Source organism: Rutidosis leptorrhynchoides, chromosome 2, assembly GCF_046630445.1.
Source record: "Rutidosis leptorrhynchoides isolate AG116_Rl617_1_P2 chromosome 2, CSIRO_AGI_Rlap_v1, whole genome shotgun sequence".
Taxonomy (NCBI): domain Eukaryota; kingdom Viridiplantae; phylum Streptophyta; class Magnoliopsida; order Asterales; family Asteraceae; genus Rutidosis; species Rutidosis leptorrhynchoides.
This window is the reverse complement of record NC_092334.1, coordinates 344,724,607-344,741,097: the sequence shown is the minus strand read 5'-3', so window position 1 is coordinate 344,741,097 and position 16,491 is coordinate 344,724,607.

Here is a 16,491-nt window from a genome sequence, read left to right as displayed (position 1 = left end):
GAATACGGACGGAGTCCTAAATAAATCAAACGATACTAAGAGAGATTTACAACTAACGTTGTGAGTTTGGAAATGGCTTAGGAGACATCGTCTCCCTTAACCCCCAATTGATGATAACCGGAACGGAGGTCGATTTGGAACATACGGGATTCGTGCAAATAATCATGAGGTCATGGATGCGAGGGAGAGGGTATCGGTTTCCAACCGAAAATTTCTTAGTTCACAATAATCTATACATAAATGTAGGGCAACAATTTCTCCTTAATGAATAGGTTTTGAGTTCTTTAGTTCTATTGGTGTCGAGTTCAATTTCTTAACGTATATCCTCTGATAAAATTTATAGGCACACAATATATTCCGTTGGTCACTTAAATTGCCTAAGTAGTGTCTAGAGAAAAAGTGGAGTGCAAAGAGCACGAGTCAAAGACTTGGTTATAAAACGTCTAACGGTAATGAAATCGAATAAGTATGAAGTATACGGGTTGTTGTGAAGAAACGTACCCGTTACTAGTCCATCGTCGTTCCGGGCATCCTAGGTGTCGATGTTGAAGGTTCAACGGCGTGCGTTGGGGTTGATTTTCTTATTTGGGCACACATTCCTAAAATGACCCAGTTGGCCACATTCGAAGCAAGCACCCGTTCTGTGTGCGTTGGGCATCTTTCGAGCGACGGGTCCTTGGCGCCGGTGGTGAAACCTGCCACATCCTTCAAAGTGATGCTTGTGGCATTCGTTACAAAAAGGTAGTTTTCCGGCATAGCTTTTCTTGTCGTTGGAGGTAAAAGGCTTCTTGGCGGGGTTGTTGTTATTGTTGTGGTTGCTTGATTGAGAGGCTTCCCATGTTCTTTTGTTGTTACTCGGGTGGTTCTCGACCATTGGTGCCGGTGCTTCCATTTCATTCACCGTTTCTAAGGCTTGGCGGGCCATTGTTAAAGCCTCTTGTAGGTTAGTGGGTTGAGATGTCATTACCTTGTGTTGAATGCTCTTAGGGAGGCCATCCATGTAAAGTTCGACTCTTAGGGATTCGGGAGTCATGAGATTTGGACACATCGAGACTAGTTCGGTAAACCGTTGATTATAAGCTTCGAGGTCATTTCCGACCGTTTTTAAATTCCTTAGACCCTGTTCGAGCCTTCGAGTCTCGTCGCGCGGGAAGTATTCGGTGATCATTCTTTCTCTTAATTCGGTCCAAGAGAGTGGGTGGGCTTCATCGCTTCCCACTAATTGTACATACGTGTTCCACCATGAGAGAGCAATACCGGTGAAAGTGAGGGTGGAAAACTTGACCTTATCTTGGTCTCGACAACCGCTTGTGTTAAAAACGGTCTCCATTTGTTCAAACCATCGGGTGAGAGTAACCGGTCCCCCGGTTCCATCGAAAGTGGGAGGATTGTACTTCACAAAGTTCTTGTAGGAGCAACCTTCGATTGAATTACCGGCTCCACGATTGGTGTTGTTGGAAAAGTGATCGGCCACGGCCGTACCCACGGCGGTGGTTATCATTCGTTGAAGAGCTTGTTCTAGAGTTTCGAGAGGAGTATTGTGTTGACCTTGGTGAGCCATTGTTCCTTCATGACACAAGAATATCGTTGATTAGTATTCTTAACAATACTAACCGTGATATGGAATAAGGATATAGAGAAAATTTTTCCTTGACTCGCCTTAAATTCTTTGTCATAATGTCGGAACGTCCATGTGAATCACCGTAATATAATCCCGGAAATTATATTACCCTGATTCTCATGTGCATTTAACATTACTTCATAAAGTCAAAGTGCCGCATCAACAAAATTTATCAACGTAAGATCAAGATCGAATACGAGTCAGATATGATAGAAGAGTTCGAGTATAAATGCACAAATAGTCAAGTAATTCCTACTTCAGTCTATATGCCAGTTGTAGTCTAGATTCACCTATGTACCCTATGACTCGGGGTGGACACAAATGAACTCTAAATCCCTACAACCAAGGCTCTGATACCACTTGTAGCGACCCCGACAAATCGTCAAGTGACGGCGTCGGCTACGTGGGTCCCATTACCTGATTATAAGTCTTTAAGATAACGTTTGACCAAAATATGTCGCCTTCATTTCAAAATAAAGATTGTTTCAAAGTTTACCAGAATTGTTCAACCAAAAGTTAAGTTACAACGTTATAAGTACGATTGAAATCTAGGCGACACGGTTTAAAGTAAAGTCAAAGGACGCTCCATGAAATGCATGTATACTCGACATCGGATGCAAGTATCAAATAGTAAGCGGAAGCATGTTTCACATATCGTGCAAGACCTGAGAAAAACATAGAAATCTGTCAACGAAAACGTTGGTGAAATCATAGGTTTAAGTAAGTAAGTACAAGTGAACCACAAGATTTGCATCAAAGAAATAATAGTAATACATTCCAAAAGTTTGTTTCACGAGCACCCAATTATCAAAGCTTAACATTCCTTCCATTGTATACCCCATCACTTAGTGCTAGAACAAACACTGATTCTCGAAAATATATTTCATCCGTAGACGGTAGCGAACCGTCAAGGATGAGGGTTGTCAACCCATATGGCCATATAACATAAGTTCTCGCTTACACCCGGCAAGTGTAACTAATGATAATCGAATTGAGGATTTTTGTTCTAAACTCGTATGTAGAATGTTTGTTTTCCCGTTCTTGTGTTCACTTAGTTCAAAAGAATCGTTTATGTTTTCTCATCCCAATATAAGTTCAAAAAGAGTAAAAGTGGGACTATGATCTCACCTTGAGTGCAAGAGTTAATAAAGTACTTCAACAAGTAGACGCGTGCAAAGACAAAGCTAGTCTTGACCTAAACATATAGGTTGTATCAATAACGGTAAACACAAACTGTCAAAGATGTTCAATTAGTCCTATGGCTCGTTACGACTCGATTATGAAGCATGTGAGTCAAATTGTCAAGTTTCATGCAAGATACAAGTATAGAATCATGTTAGAAAGATTGCATAATTAATTGGTTAAGTTTGACAAAAAGTCAAACTTGGTCAAAGTCAACGAAAAAGTCAACATGTTCGGGTCGGGTCCCGGACTATTTTTCTATGCTAAATATTCATATACAAGTATATTAAAACAAGTTTCATGTGAACCGGAGGTCGATAGCTAGTCAAACATTTTACGTGAAAAGGGACAAAGTGGGCAGAATCTGGCCAGGCCAGATTGCGCGCCGCGCGGGGAAGGGGCGCGCCGCGCCACCCTCTGTGAAGGCATTTTCTGTTTTTCAAAAGTGTACACGAGCCAAAACCTATTCTAACACAACACTTGACCCGCAAACGCTTATAACGCCTATTATACATCGTTGGAAAGGTATTTTGACGAGGAATGCAACTAAACACATATCATCAATCAAACTTTCACTTTAAACAACCAAAAACCGCAATTACATACTCATAATCAAAGTTCAAGTTCCAAAAACGCATTTTATGATTCGGGCAACCAACTTACATGTATGTTATGCCGTTTCGAAGGTAATCAAACACACATTGCAACAAAACACTAACAATTAACATTCCATGGCATTCAAGCATCCAAAAATTCATCTCAAGAACTAGCAAACCCTAATCAAGCATCACAAAATCAATAATCATGTTTTTGGAGTTTCCTTAATCAACCTATACATCAAAACGAAACTAATGATACTAGTAACACTTTTAAAACATGCACTTTAACAATCTAACAACATTTGATCATCCAAAATCAAGGATTTAGCAAGTAATTTTCATATTGAACTAGTTACACCAAAAACAACGAATCGAGCATACAAATTACATACACGACATCACAATGAGCCATAGACACTAATTAACAACTTTATAACTCAAAAATCTCAAGAACACATAAAATTAGTGATTTTAGAAAGTTACCCAAAAGAGATGAAGTTGGTATCAAATTGAAGAGGATGAAGAGAGGATTCCAAATATGTATTTTGTTTTGATCGAAGCTTGCTAGATCATGAATGGATGATGAATCTTGATGATGAAGATTGAAAGAAAAGTTGAAAGTGTTAAAGGAAAATGGAAATGAAAATGGAAATGAATGAATGGATGAGAAAGGGTGTTGACTAGTTGACCTAGTCACACCTTTGATCACTTGGCAAAAATGGTCCCTCTAGTTCGGGTGCGGGTGCGTGAATTAACCAAACGAATTATTTTAAATTACACGAGAGTACGGGAGACGTTATCTTCCAACAACGAGAATATTTAAAATGTTACATAACAAAGGATACGAATCTAGATACGAAGGGTATTATTTAAAAAGAAAAAGACGGGCGTTAAAATAATTTAACGGAAAAATGCGGGATGTTACACATCGCGAGGTATTTGACCTCTATATGATAAATTTTACAAACATTGCATTCATTTTTAAAATACGGAGTTTCATTTCATCGAAAGTTGACAGGCATGCATACCATTCCATAACATCCAAACTATAAATGACCTAATCTGTCATTTACTTTTGTAATAATCTTTATTGAACTCAATGACTTGAATGCAACGTCTTTTGAAATATGCCATCAATGACTCCAAGTAATATCTCTAAAATGAGCAAATGCACAGCTGAAGATTTCTTTCAAACTTGAGAATAAACGTGATTTCAAGTGTCAACCAAAAGGTTGGTGAGTTCATTAGTTTATCGTAATCTATCATTTCCATAATTTTAATAGACCACAAGATTTCATGTATTCAATAATCATACACTCTTAAGTGTTTAAAATTCATTCATATGGATTGAACACCTGGTAACCGACATTAACAAAATGCATCTAGAATATCCCCAAACATATAAACATCGAAGTACAAAATCAGTTCAAATTCTCTGACTGGGGCGTGTCAAAGCCCATAGATCTATCTTTAGGATTCGCGTCAATTAGTGGATATTATAATAAACACCAATTCTTAGACTACTAAGTTCAACAAGGGCGATATCCGGTATAATAATTCAACCATAGAATGTAGTTTCGATTACTTGTGTCTATTTCGTAAAACATTTATAAAAGTGCATGTATTCTCAGTCCCAAAAATATATATTGCAAAAGCATTTAAAAAGGGAGAAAATGAAACTCACAATACTTTATTTTGTAGTAAATATACATATGGCGTCATTGAACAAGTGCAAGGTTGGCCTTGGATTCACGAACATATATATATATATATATATATATATATATATATATATATATATATATATATATATATATGTTGGTCAATAACTGTCTAACAATTTAGGTCAGGTCATAGTGTATCACAATCCTAATGCTCGAGATCGATATGTAAAAGTCAACAAAAGTCAATTTGACCCAAAATGATTTACAAGGTCCATACATATTCAATATGAAATTTAAATAATCATTTTATATATTTAAATATATTTATCAGATTTTATTAGAGAAAATAATATAAGTCATTTATTAATAATAAAAATTTATATTACAATTTATATATGATAAAAATATACTTTTATATATCTTAAATAATAAAATTTATAAAGATCACTTAATATGATAAAAATATAGTGATATGTAATATTAATGTAATTATATTACGTGTGGTAAAAATGTCTCTGTATTATATATTTATTTGATAAAATAATATTGATAGTAATAATAATGAGTAAAAGTTGTATTATTTTGTAATAATAATAATAATTATCATTATTCTACTAATAAAAATAACAATATTTATATTTACTAAAAATGATATTAAGTATGATAAATGATAATTCTATTCATGATAATAGTAATGATACTTTTTAATATTAACAGTAATAATAATAATATTTTATAAAGATAATAATTCTATTCAAAATGATAATTAATAATAATACTAAATGATAATAATAATGATATCTTATAATAACAATGATATTTCTATTAAAAATAATGATCTTACTAAGATGATAGTTTTAATATTAATAATACTTTTAATAGTAAAAATAATGAAAACGATATTTTTATCTAAATCAATGTCTTTCAATATTTTAATTTCATCATGATACTTATACTCATTATTTCCTAATTAATTTGTTAATAGCTTTTAGTCATCTTTTATATCGCGTTCATAATAATGATAATAATAGTAATCATAATAATTAGATGTTATTAATATTAGTTTTAATTATAATAATACTAATAATAATAAATATTATGATAATGATAATACTAATAACTATTTTTATGATAATAATACTAATGATAATAATTCTAATTATAACTTTAACAATAATAACGATAGTAATAATAATAAAAATAACAATTTTTAATGATAATACATTTTATTAATAACGATAATGATAATATAATAATAATAATAATAATTAGATAGTAATTATAACGACGATAATAACGACGATAGTAATAATAATCATTTTAATAATAAATATACTAAAAGTAATAATAATTTAGTTGACTATATCTTTTAATCCGTTCATCGAAATCAAACGAGTTCTAAATGAAAAGTTATTAATTTTTCGCTAGCTTTCCAACGACATGCATATCATATACCTTATCTCAGTAGCATATGTATCTAAATAAGGATTCAACATAACCTATCTAATGACAATAATAAACGTACAAGCATGTATAATCCTATCTTACTCGAGCACTAGTCAGGGATACACTAATAATATATAAATTTAAAATATGATTGCTCACGTATCAATATTGTGATTCAATATTGCAAGAAAGTAAGTAGATGCAACGAGAATGATAAACGTTAGGTTGACCTCACGAGCAATACCCTCGAACAATACCCATAACCTCCATAGCTATAACCCATAATTTTCTTAGCTCTATCCCGTTTGAAAACTTATTTTGAAATCGCCTGAACATAACTCCGTTTTAGTATTTTATGTATACTAATAATATCTTGAAATAATACTGAGTAAATATATATATGTAAATCGATTGAGAGAGTTTAGAGAAATATATTTTCAAGTTTCTATGAAATAATGAAACCTATTGAATTCTATTTATAATAGATTTTTGAATTATTAAAGTGAATTATTAAAGTATGAATTATTAAAGTGAATTATTAAAGTATGAATTATTAAAGTGAATTATTAAAGTATGAATTATTAAAGTGAATTATTAAAGTATGAATTATTAAAGTGAATTATTAAAGTTAAAGTAAAGTAAAAGTAAAGTAAAAGGTAAAGTTAAAGTATAGTAAAAGTATAAAACTATGTACGTATAATACGCGTATAAATATATATAATATTAATTTAAATCGTTATATATATTTAATAAAATAATATATAAATATCGTTATCTTTATCATACTGGTTAAGAAATGAGTTGTCAAAAGTGGTTCTAAATATTTATAAAAGTTATATACGTTTTAATAATAAAGTTTTTTTTAAACTAAAAACGTTTTTGTACGTTTGGAACTAAATCAAATAAATACGATAATTTTGTTTTCCAAAACTAAATATATTTAAGAATCATTTTGTTAAAAGGTTAAAATAATGGAAATTGTTATATCATAAAACGTTTTAGAAAAATAGAATTATATATATTCATAATAGGTTTCAAGTTTTTAAATTACAGTCTGTTGGTGAAGCATGGGATAAAGTCCAAAGGTTAAATAAATGTATGAAATCAACTTAATGAAAAATGTCGAGTTACTTAACTTGTCAATATCCAACATCTAAGTTATTTACACTCCACGTTCTTACTTTCACATTAAATAAAATGAAAGTTAACATAGTTATCTTATCAAGGTCACGAGGAAAATATTATAAAACATGAATTGGAAATTAATCAGGAATTTCTACTAACCCTTGTCTAGTTCCCGTTAATTGACACATTTGTTCTTACTTATAAATCACTTTATCATTTTCCGAATGTTGTCAAAAAGAATAGATTTCTTAAATCACAGTGGACCTCATAACATAGACTCGTAATCATATCACAATCTATCTGATAATTCAATCATTTAATATTATCTTTTAATTCCGTCGATAAATATATTAAACATATATTGACACAAATACGTTTATGTAAAGTATTATACATCTAATACTTTGTTAACGTTTTCAATTAATATAAGTATATTATATATATCTATATACACATAAATGTTCGTGAATCGTCGAGCACAGTCAAAGGGTAATTGATTACATGAACACAGTTCAAAGTTTTTGAGATTTCAACATTACAGACCTTGCTTATCGTGTCAGAAACATATAAAGATCAAGTTTAAATTTGGTCGAAAATTTCCGGGTTGTCACAGTACCTACCCGTTAAAGAAATTTCATCCTGAAATTTGATTGGGATCGTCATGGCTGACAATAAGTATGTTTTCATGATGCATACAAGCTAAAAATTAGAGCTGTATCATCATCGAGTAATATAGATAAAACAGTTTGATTTTGTAAAGAGTACGAGTGAAGTTATTACAAAAGAGTGAAATGAATAAATGTAGATTCGTCATATCTTTTGACGTAGATAGGAATGATTTCCGGAGTTCAAGGGATTTAGAGAAAATCTTCGTAATAAGATTTGATTCTTCGGTAATTAAGTAAATTAGGATCTTCTTTGATTAAATGCGATAACCTGTCACGATTGCTCTATCAGATTTTTCGCTATAAATCTACTCCCTTCGTTTCTTTATTTCCACAGCTCACCTTCTATTCTTCCTCCCTCAATTCATACTTTAAAGCATTCATCAATATGCTTCATCCAGTTCTGCTTCTTGATATATTTCTAACTTTCATATTTGTCATTCTTCTTTTTCATCTACCGCCCGAAGAATCTATTTACTTCTACTATACTCTTGGTTTTATAGTGTTTTTAGTTCTCCTGTGTCTTTATATTTCTATATGCATCGATATATGGTTTGTAATTTCTGGGTTGTTGTTGGGCTTTATATCTTCCCTTATATTTCAAAGTCTCTGCTTCAGTCTTCAATAATCATTGTCATCCACAGTTAATACTCTCTCCTATTTGCTGCGATTTATACTCCAATTTCTATTTCGGAGCTTTATTCTTTTGTTTTCTCTTCTTGCCATTAAGCACCGCATGTAATGGTCCAGAATTTGTAGATATGAATTTCGGAATGAACATAGTTAATGTTCTAAGAAAGAAATTGTAATGGCACGATCTTGATTTGTCAAATTACCAGAATACCTCGAAAAAGACCGAATCATCAAGAAAAATATTTTCTTGATATGTTTAGAGGTTAAGTAGAATACAAGAATCGTGACGCGGGTACGTGTTAAACTATGACTTTGGTTTCGAGAGTTTTTCAGGTGCATGACTGTGGGTAACATGTGGTTGGATCATCATCTCGATTGTTCATTATTTGAAGTGTCTTCAGGAATTTCGAGGGGTTTGGACATAGATTATAATCGTTAATATTCATATCATGTTCTAGGATTTTGAATGATACAAATACTTTTTTGGGTTCTATGAATAGAAATGATGTTCTAGCACAGTTTTGAAGTCAAAGTATAGCTTTAAAAGATGTAGGGATCTAAGAGTGATACCGTCTGCTAAATCTTGACTTGGATTTCTGATCTGTTCAAAATCAGGATATGTAATTTATGAAAACGGTTGTCCTGATTTTATGAAAGAATGTGTATCGCTGTAAAAGTAGTGAATATAGTGGATGACTTTTGATTTAGAATTGAAAAATGTACAGTGTATCATATTAATTGTGAATATATATATTTTTCGGGCATTACCTACCCATTAAAAGTTTCACAAGTAATATTTTGTACAAGAGAATTTCTATTACAATCTTTATGAAAATGTATGTATATTTTCTTCAGATGTAATGTAGATTTAATGAGTTAATATTAAATTAAACTCGATTGATTTACGGTTGGAACTAGAATTGAATAATTCCTAAAACTTTAGAAATTACGTAATCTTCGCGAATTATTTCTTCAACGTAAATGAAATCATGAATCAATACTTCATTATTCATTTTTATAGATATTTCTTCGATGAATGATGTTGGTGCTCGTGGAATAAAATACGAATGATGTTGTCTAGAAAGTTTCGAGTATATCGAAGGTGTAAAATCAAATATGTAATTGAGTAATACACTTAGTTTATTATGAAACGGAATTCATTAAATTTGAAACAGAGATTGTAGTCAATGATGGTTAAGTTGCTAACGAATGATGTACATTATAGCATATTAGTCATATGAATATGAATTAACCGAGTAGTATTTACGCCTTTTTCAATTCATACATAATAGCTTAGTACTAAAAGATATATTATGTTTCCAAAATTTATATAATATATAAATTCTTTGGAAATAATGAGTTAATACTTAATAACTCATTATTTCAATATATCCATAGGTGATTGTGGTGTTGATATCGTTTGTGGTTATGTAACTGGTGGATCTTGTAGTGTTACAGGTGTTGCTGATATTGGTAATACTAATGGTGATGCTGGAGGTACTGACGGTGCTAGTGATGCTGACGGTACTGTTGATGCTGCTGGTAACAAGTCTAGCTTGTAATTCGTGCATCATACTTGTCAGGGTTTCTATTCTTCCATATATCATCTCTATCCATCCATTCATCTTGGTTTATGGTTATAATTAGAATAAATAATCTTTAAAACTTTTAGAGATTACATAATCACCATAGAATATTTCTCCGCTGAAATTATGAATCAATATTTCATCGTTTGTTGTTGTTGGTACTCCTTGGTATCAATGGTCTGTGTGACGTTGATGCTCGAGGTACCGTTTGTGATGTTGAGGTGTGGGATGCGAATGTTGGTGTTGGTGGTGGTGATGGTACTGTTGGTGTTGCTGATGGTGGTACTGTTGATGCCGGTGATGTTGCTGGTGCTTGTAACCTTTGCACCATATTCTCCAAAGCCAATACTCGAGCGCGGAGCTCGTTGACCTCTTCTATTACACTGGGACAATCAGTGGTTTCGGATGAGCGGGTGAATAAGAGCTAGAATCTGAGATAGTATGCAATTATGATGAGACACTCTGAAAATGAGAGATAAAATGGTGTCTCAGACAGGTTCGCCGGTAAGTGCTTCAGGTTCATCTCCAAGAGGACAATGTGGTGTATGGAAGGGATCACCTTCTTCTTGTCTCCAATGATTGAGAAGGCTACGAATACATCCCCAATTAATCCAGAATAGATGATGGCTGATTGGTTGATCCATTCCAGTCACACTGCTTTCGGAGCTTGAGTGGGATTCCATTTCAGAATTCGAGGGACTTAAACTAGTGGAGAGTTCCATTTCGTACTATTGAATAAAGGATTTTTCAATATGAAATGATTTCTGACTATCGGATGGTATTCTAATTACATAGAATATCTATATCTATATCTATATCTACATCTATATCTATATATATATATATATATATATATATATATATATATATATATATATATATATATATATATATATATAGAACAAAAGATTTCGTAGATTACGAAAGGATTTACGGAATATGCCAAACAAAGTTTACAGTAACAGATACGCTAAGATATTAGCAGATACGCTAAGATATGAATTTTGTCTATACACTATTCATGCAATCAATGCAGTAAGATGTGTCTAGACTAAGAGTGATAAGCAGGTAATTTTCGACAGAAGATGATAAGCAAAACTATTGACATGCAGCTAAGGTCGAAGTCCAGACTCACTAATGCATCCTAACGACTATCAGTTAGACATACTAATGCAGACCTGGTTCGCTAAGACCACCGCTCTGATACCACATGAGACGACCCGTCCAAATTCATAAGAATGAATACAATAACATATGGTTACATCGTGAGGTATTTGACCTCTATATGATAAATTTTACAAACATTGCATTCATTTTTGAAAGACAGACTTTCATTTCATCAAAAGTTGACAGGCATGCATACCATTGCATAACATCCAAACTATAAATGACCTAATATGTCATTTACTTTAGTAATAATCTTTATTGAACTCAATGACTTGAATGCAACGTCTTTTGAAATATGCCATGAATGACTCTAAGTAATATATCTAAAATGAGCAAATGCACAGCGGAAGATTTCTTTCAAACCTGAGAATAAACATGCTTTCAAGTGTCAACCAAAAGGTTGGTGAGTTCATTAGTTTATCGTAATCAATCATTTCCATAATTTTAATAGACCACAAGATTTAATGTATTCAATAATCATACACTCGCAAGTGTTTAAAATTCATTCATATGGATTGAAAATCTGGTAATCGACATTAACAAAATGCATCTAGAATATCCCCAAACATATAAACATCGAATTACTAAAGCAGTTCAAACTCTCTGACTGGGGCGTGTCAAAGCCCATAGATCTATCTTTGGGATTCGCGTCAATTGGTGGCAATTATAATAAACACCAATTCTTAGGCTACCAAGTTCAACAAGGGCGATATCCGGTATAACAATTCAACCATAGAATGTAGTTTCAATTACTTGTATCTATTTCGTAAAACATTTATAAAAATGCATGTATTCTCAGTCCGAAAAATATATATTGCAAAAGCATTTAAAAGGGAGCAAATGAAACTCATAATACTGTATTTCGTAGTAAAAATACATATGGCGTCATTGAACAAGTTGTAACATCCCGTTTTCTTCATACGTTTCTTAAGGTACTTATTTAATCGTTAGAATGTTTATAATTCGCTTGTTTATGTGATTAAACGATTTAAAGTGTTAACTTGTTGTATGCGAGATATATATATATACATATATGTTTGAGAATGTATGCATGTATAAGTATATGCATGGGTTTTGATAGTGTTAAGTCATGTGAGACTTAAAGACGAAGTTTAAATGTATATAGGAAGCGTGAACGAGGTGTATAAGTCGAATAAATCGATAGTTGTGTTAAGTTGTCAAAATGGCCAGTTGTAGGCCATTGCCGCGCCGCGAGGCTCTTGGGCGCGCCGCGACAAATAAAGCAAATCAAAGTCATGAGTGGACTAAGACAGCTCAAAAATCCAGTGTATTGCCGCGCCACGACAATTGACGTCGCGACGCGACAAAGCTGCAGATCTGACCCGTTTTTCCTATTTAAAAAGGGGTGGTCCAAGGGTATTTTCGTTGTTTTGCGTATGGATCTGATTGGAGCATTAAACCTCAACCACTTATCTCATTTATTCAATTTCTTTTCTCTTTTCTTCTTCTATTTACTCTCAAAACATAAAACCCATTTAAATTAAAAGTAAGATTTGAGAGTGAAGAATTGTGAATCGATCTTTGGAGCAAGAAGTAAAGTTGTTCTCCTTGTTCTTAGTTACGACTTGATAGTGTTGGTAAGTCTTAACTCCATATTTTAAGTTTTAGTTAATTTATGGCTAGGGTTTGGGTCATTTGAGGCTTGTAATTAATGGGTGAATTTGGGTTATATTGATGTAAGGAAACCCTAATAACTATAACCTAGGTTTTGGTTATGTAAATCGAGATTTGTAAGTGTTAAATTGTGTTGTTAGTCACTAATACACTTGTAAATTGATGAAAGATTTGCTAATGGGTTCGTGTTAGACCAATTTGCGAGTCTAAGTGTTAAAATGGGTCAAAAGGGGTAATGTTGACCTAGTTGGGCAAAGATGAGTATGATAATACCCTAAAAGGTGGTAGTTATTGTTATTGAACTATAATTACTAGTTTTTAGTGATTGATGATGAGTCTTGGCCATTAATGGCCGGTTTGGAGTAATGGGTCATTTAATGCAAATGGGTCATTAAATGCTTAAGTGATAAATGTTGGTGTCAAGTCCAACTAGTTTGGTGCATTGAAATTTTACTTATTATATTAGGTACTTTACTTTGAATCTTGCGGAGTTGTTAATTCATCGCTTTGTCTATAAGGTGAGTGGAGTAATTATACGTATGTGTATATGGCATATTTATTTGTGAATGTTATGGTATGAACCATCGAGCCGATAGTGCCATAACATGTATGTGACGAGTGTCAAAGTGTGAACCATCGAGCCGGTAGCACTATAAAATGAGGCATGAACCATCGAGCCGGTAGTGCCGAAGTGTGAACCAAAGAGCCGATATCACTATAAAATCATGATGTGAACCATCGAGCCGGTAGCATCAAGCGTGAACCATCGAGCCGGTAGCACTATAAAACAAAGTGTGAACCACGAGCCGGTAGCACTATAAAAGAGTATGACTCAAATACGTATGGTGTGAACCATCGAGCCGGTAGCACCATAGCGTTTATGGTTAACCGTATGGGGGTTTGTTGATTGTTTAGTATATTTTATATATATATATATATATATATATATATATATATATATATATATATATATATATATATATATATATATATATATATATTGTGTTGAGTATATGCTAATGCGGTTTTGTGATATTGTACAACTTGTTAGTATTACGAGTATGATGACATGCTTTTTGAGTTAAAAGTTTGTATACGGTATTGTGTAAGTGGTTGCAAGTAAGTAGGTTATATATGTATACGTATAACTATTGCACTCACTAAGCTTTAGCTTACCCTCTCGTTGTTTACATTTTTTGGTGCGAACACGGAGAAAGGAAAAGGGGTTGTGGGCATTAGATTCCCATGATGCTTGCTAGTTAAAGCTTTTGGAAGATGACCTAATGCTTTTGGGTAGTTTAACCCCAAACCATGCTCGGGTGTAGTTTGGATTAAAACTATCATTTCAAATGGGTCGAATTTGTATTACATTTGATTAATGGCCCTAGTGCCTTTTGTAAACACTAAACTTGTTGTACGTTTTAATGGGTTGTATGGAATGGTTTATATCATTCCAATGGCACGTTAATGTTCGTTAACAAAAATTATCCGATTGAATAAGGGTTGGGTTGTTTCAAGTGGTATCAGAGCATAGTCTAAGGGATTTAGGCGACTTGAGATAGGTGCCTAGACTTAGAATTTGTTGAGTATGCGTTTTATGCGGGACTTGTAGGAGACGAGTCAGACCGGGGGATTTGTTAGTGCCTAGGTTTAGGTGGACTAACTATGCGCTAATTGTTTTATGTTGTGTTTTGCAATCATCAAGCGAGATAGACGTTGTAATAGTAAGTTAATGCGACGTGCTCGCGTAACAATGATTAGCTACCATTGTTACGGGTTAAAATGGTGTCAAACAAGCGATGTACCACGATTGTAGAGCAAGATGGGGCGGTGAGGTGAACATGCATTTGTGTCATGTCTTTTCGTTCGTTGTTTAATATTTTTCATTTTATAGAATGAAGATGAGAAATGGACACGATACCAATGAGGGAGGCACGAGCGAGGACGTAGAACTCACGGCTAAGGTTGAGGCCATCTTTAAAAAGCTAAAAGCGGAATTTCTCGACGATGTCCGAAAGGTGTTCCAAGAATCGGTTGATGGGCAAGTAACCGAAATGATCAATGAGCGAATGAATGCCGCAATCAAGGAGGCATTAGAAGCTAGAAACATTCATCCTCGTGGTGAAGGGGGTGATGGTAATGGTGGTTATGGAAGGCAAGACTTCTGCTACAAAAATTTCAAAGATGCTCAACCTCCTATGTTCAATGGGGTACGAGATCCGTTGAAAAGCACGTGTTAGATCTCCGACATCGAGGGGGCTTTCCGTACCGCGAAATGTCCTCCCGAGAAAAAGACAAGATACGATTCTAGCATGTTACGTGAAGAGGCCAAGTTGTGGTGGGATGATAAAATTAAGTTTCATGGTGAAGAGCAATGCATGAGCTTGACGTGAGAAGAGTTCAAAAAGGAATTTTTCAAAGAATACCGAACTCCTTCCGACCTTGATAAAATCCGGGACGAGTTGCATAATTTGCTACAAGGTTCAATGGACTTGGTTACCCTCAAGTCGACCTTTTTGGCAAAGACTCGTTTTTGCCAGGAGTATGTTGGCGATGATCACAAGTTGATGCTAGATTTTTATCGTACACTAAGCGATGAGTTAAAGCGTAAGATTAGTCGGGGAATGGCTAAGTCTTTTGAGGAATTGTTTGAGTTAGCCCAGGGCTTCGAACCGGAAGTCCCAAAGCAAAGCGATTTCTCTTTCTCTAAGAGAAAATTTGAAGGTTCGGGTCATTCGAACTTTTCAAACAAAAAGTTCAAGAAAGGTTCCGAAAGTGCTAATAGCATGAAGAAGGGTGGTTGTTTGAGTTATGGACCCACGTGTTTCAATTGTAATCAAAGGGGGCACTTGGTCCGTGATTGTACCAAGGCGCCGAGCAAACTTGCTTGTTATAATTATGGTAAAGAAGGGCACTGAAGGCCGGAGTGTCCCGATTTGAACACCGATCATGTTAAACGGTTAGAAAAGGCGGCGAGTACTGCAAGGGGACACAATTATTTGATGACTAATGATGAGGCCAAGTATGACGCCCCGTACAAAATCAACGTGTACAGATCATCAACAACAGGATCATTACAAGTTCAAACACTATATGCTATTTTAAAATAAGTTTGCATTCATAAAACGGAGTGATGTCTTAACCAACATTAAAAGTTTAACATACGAA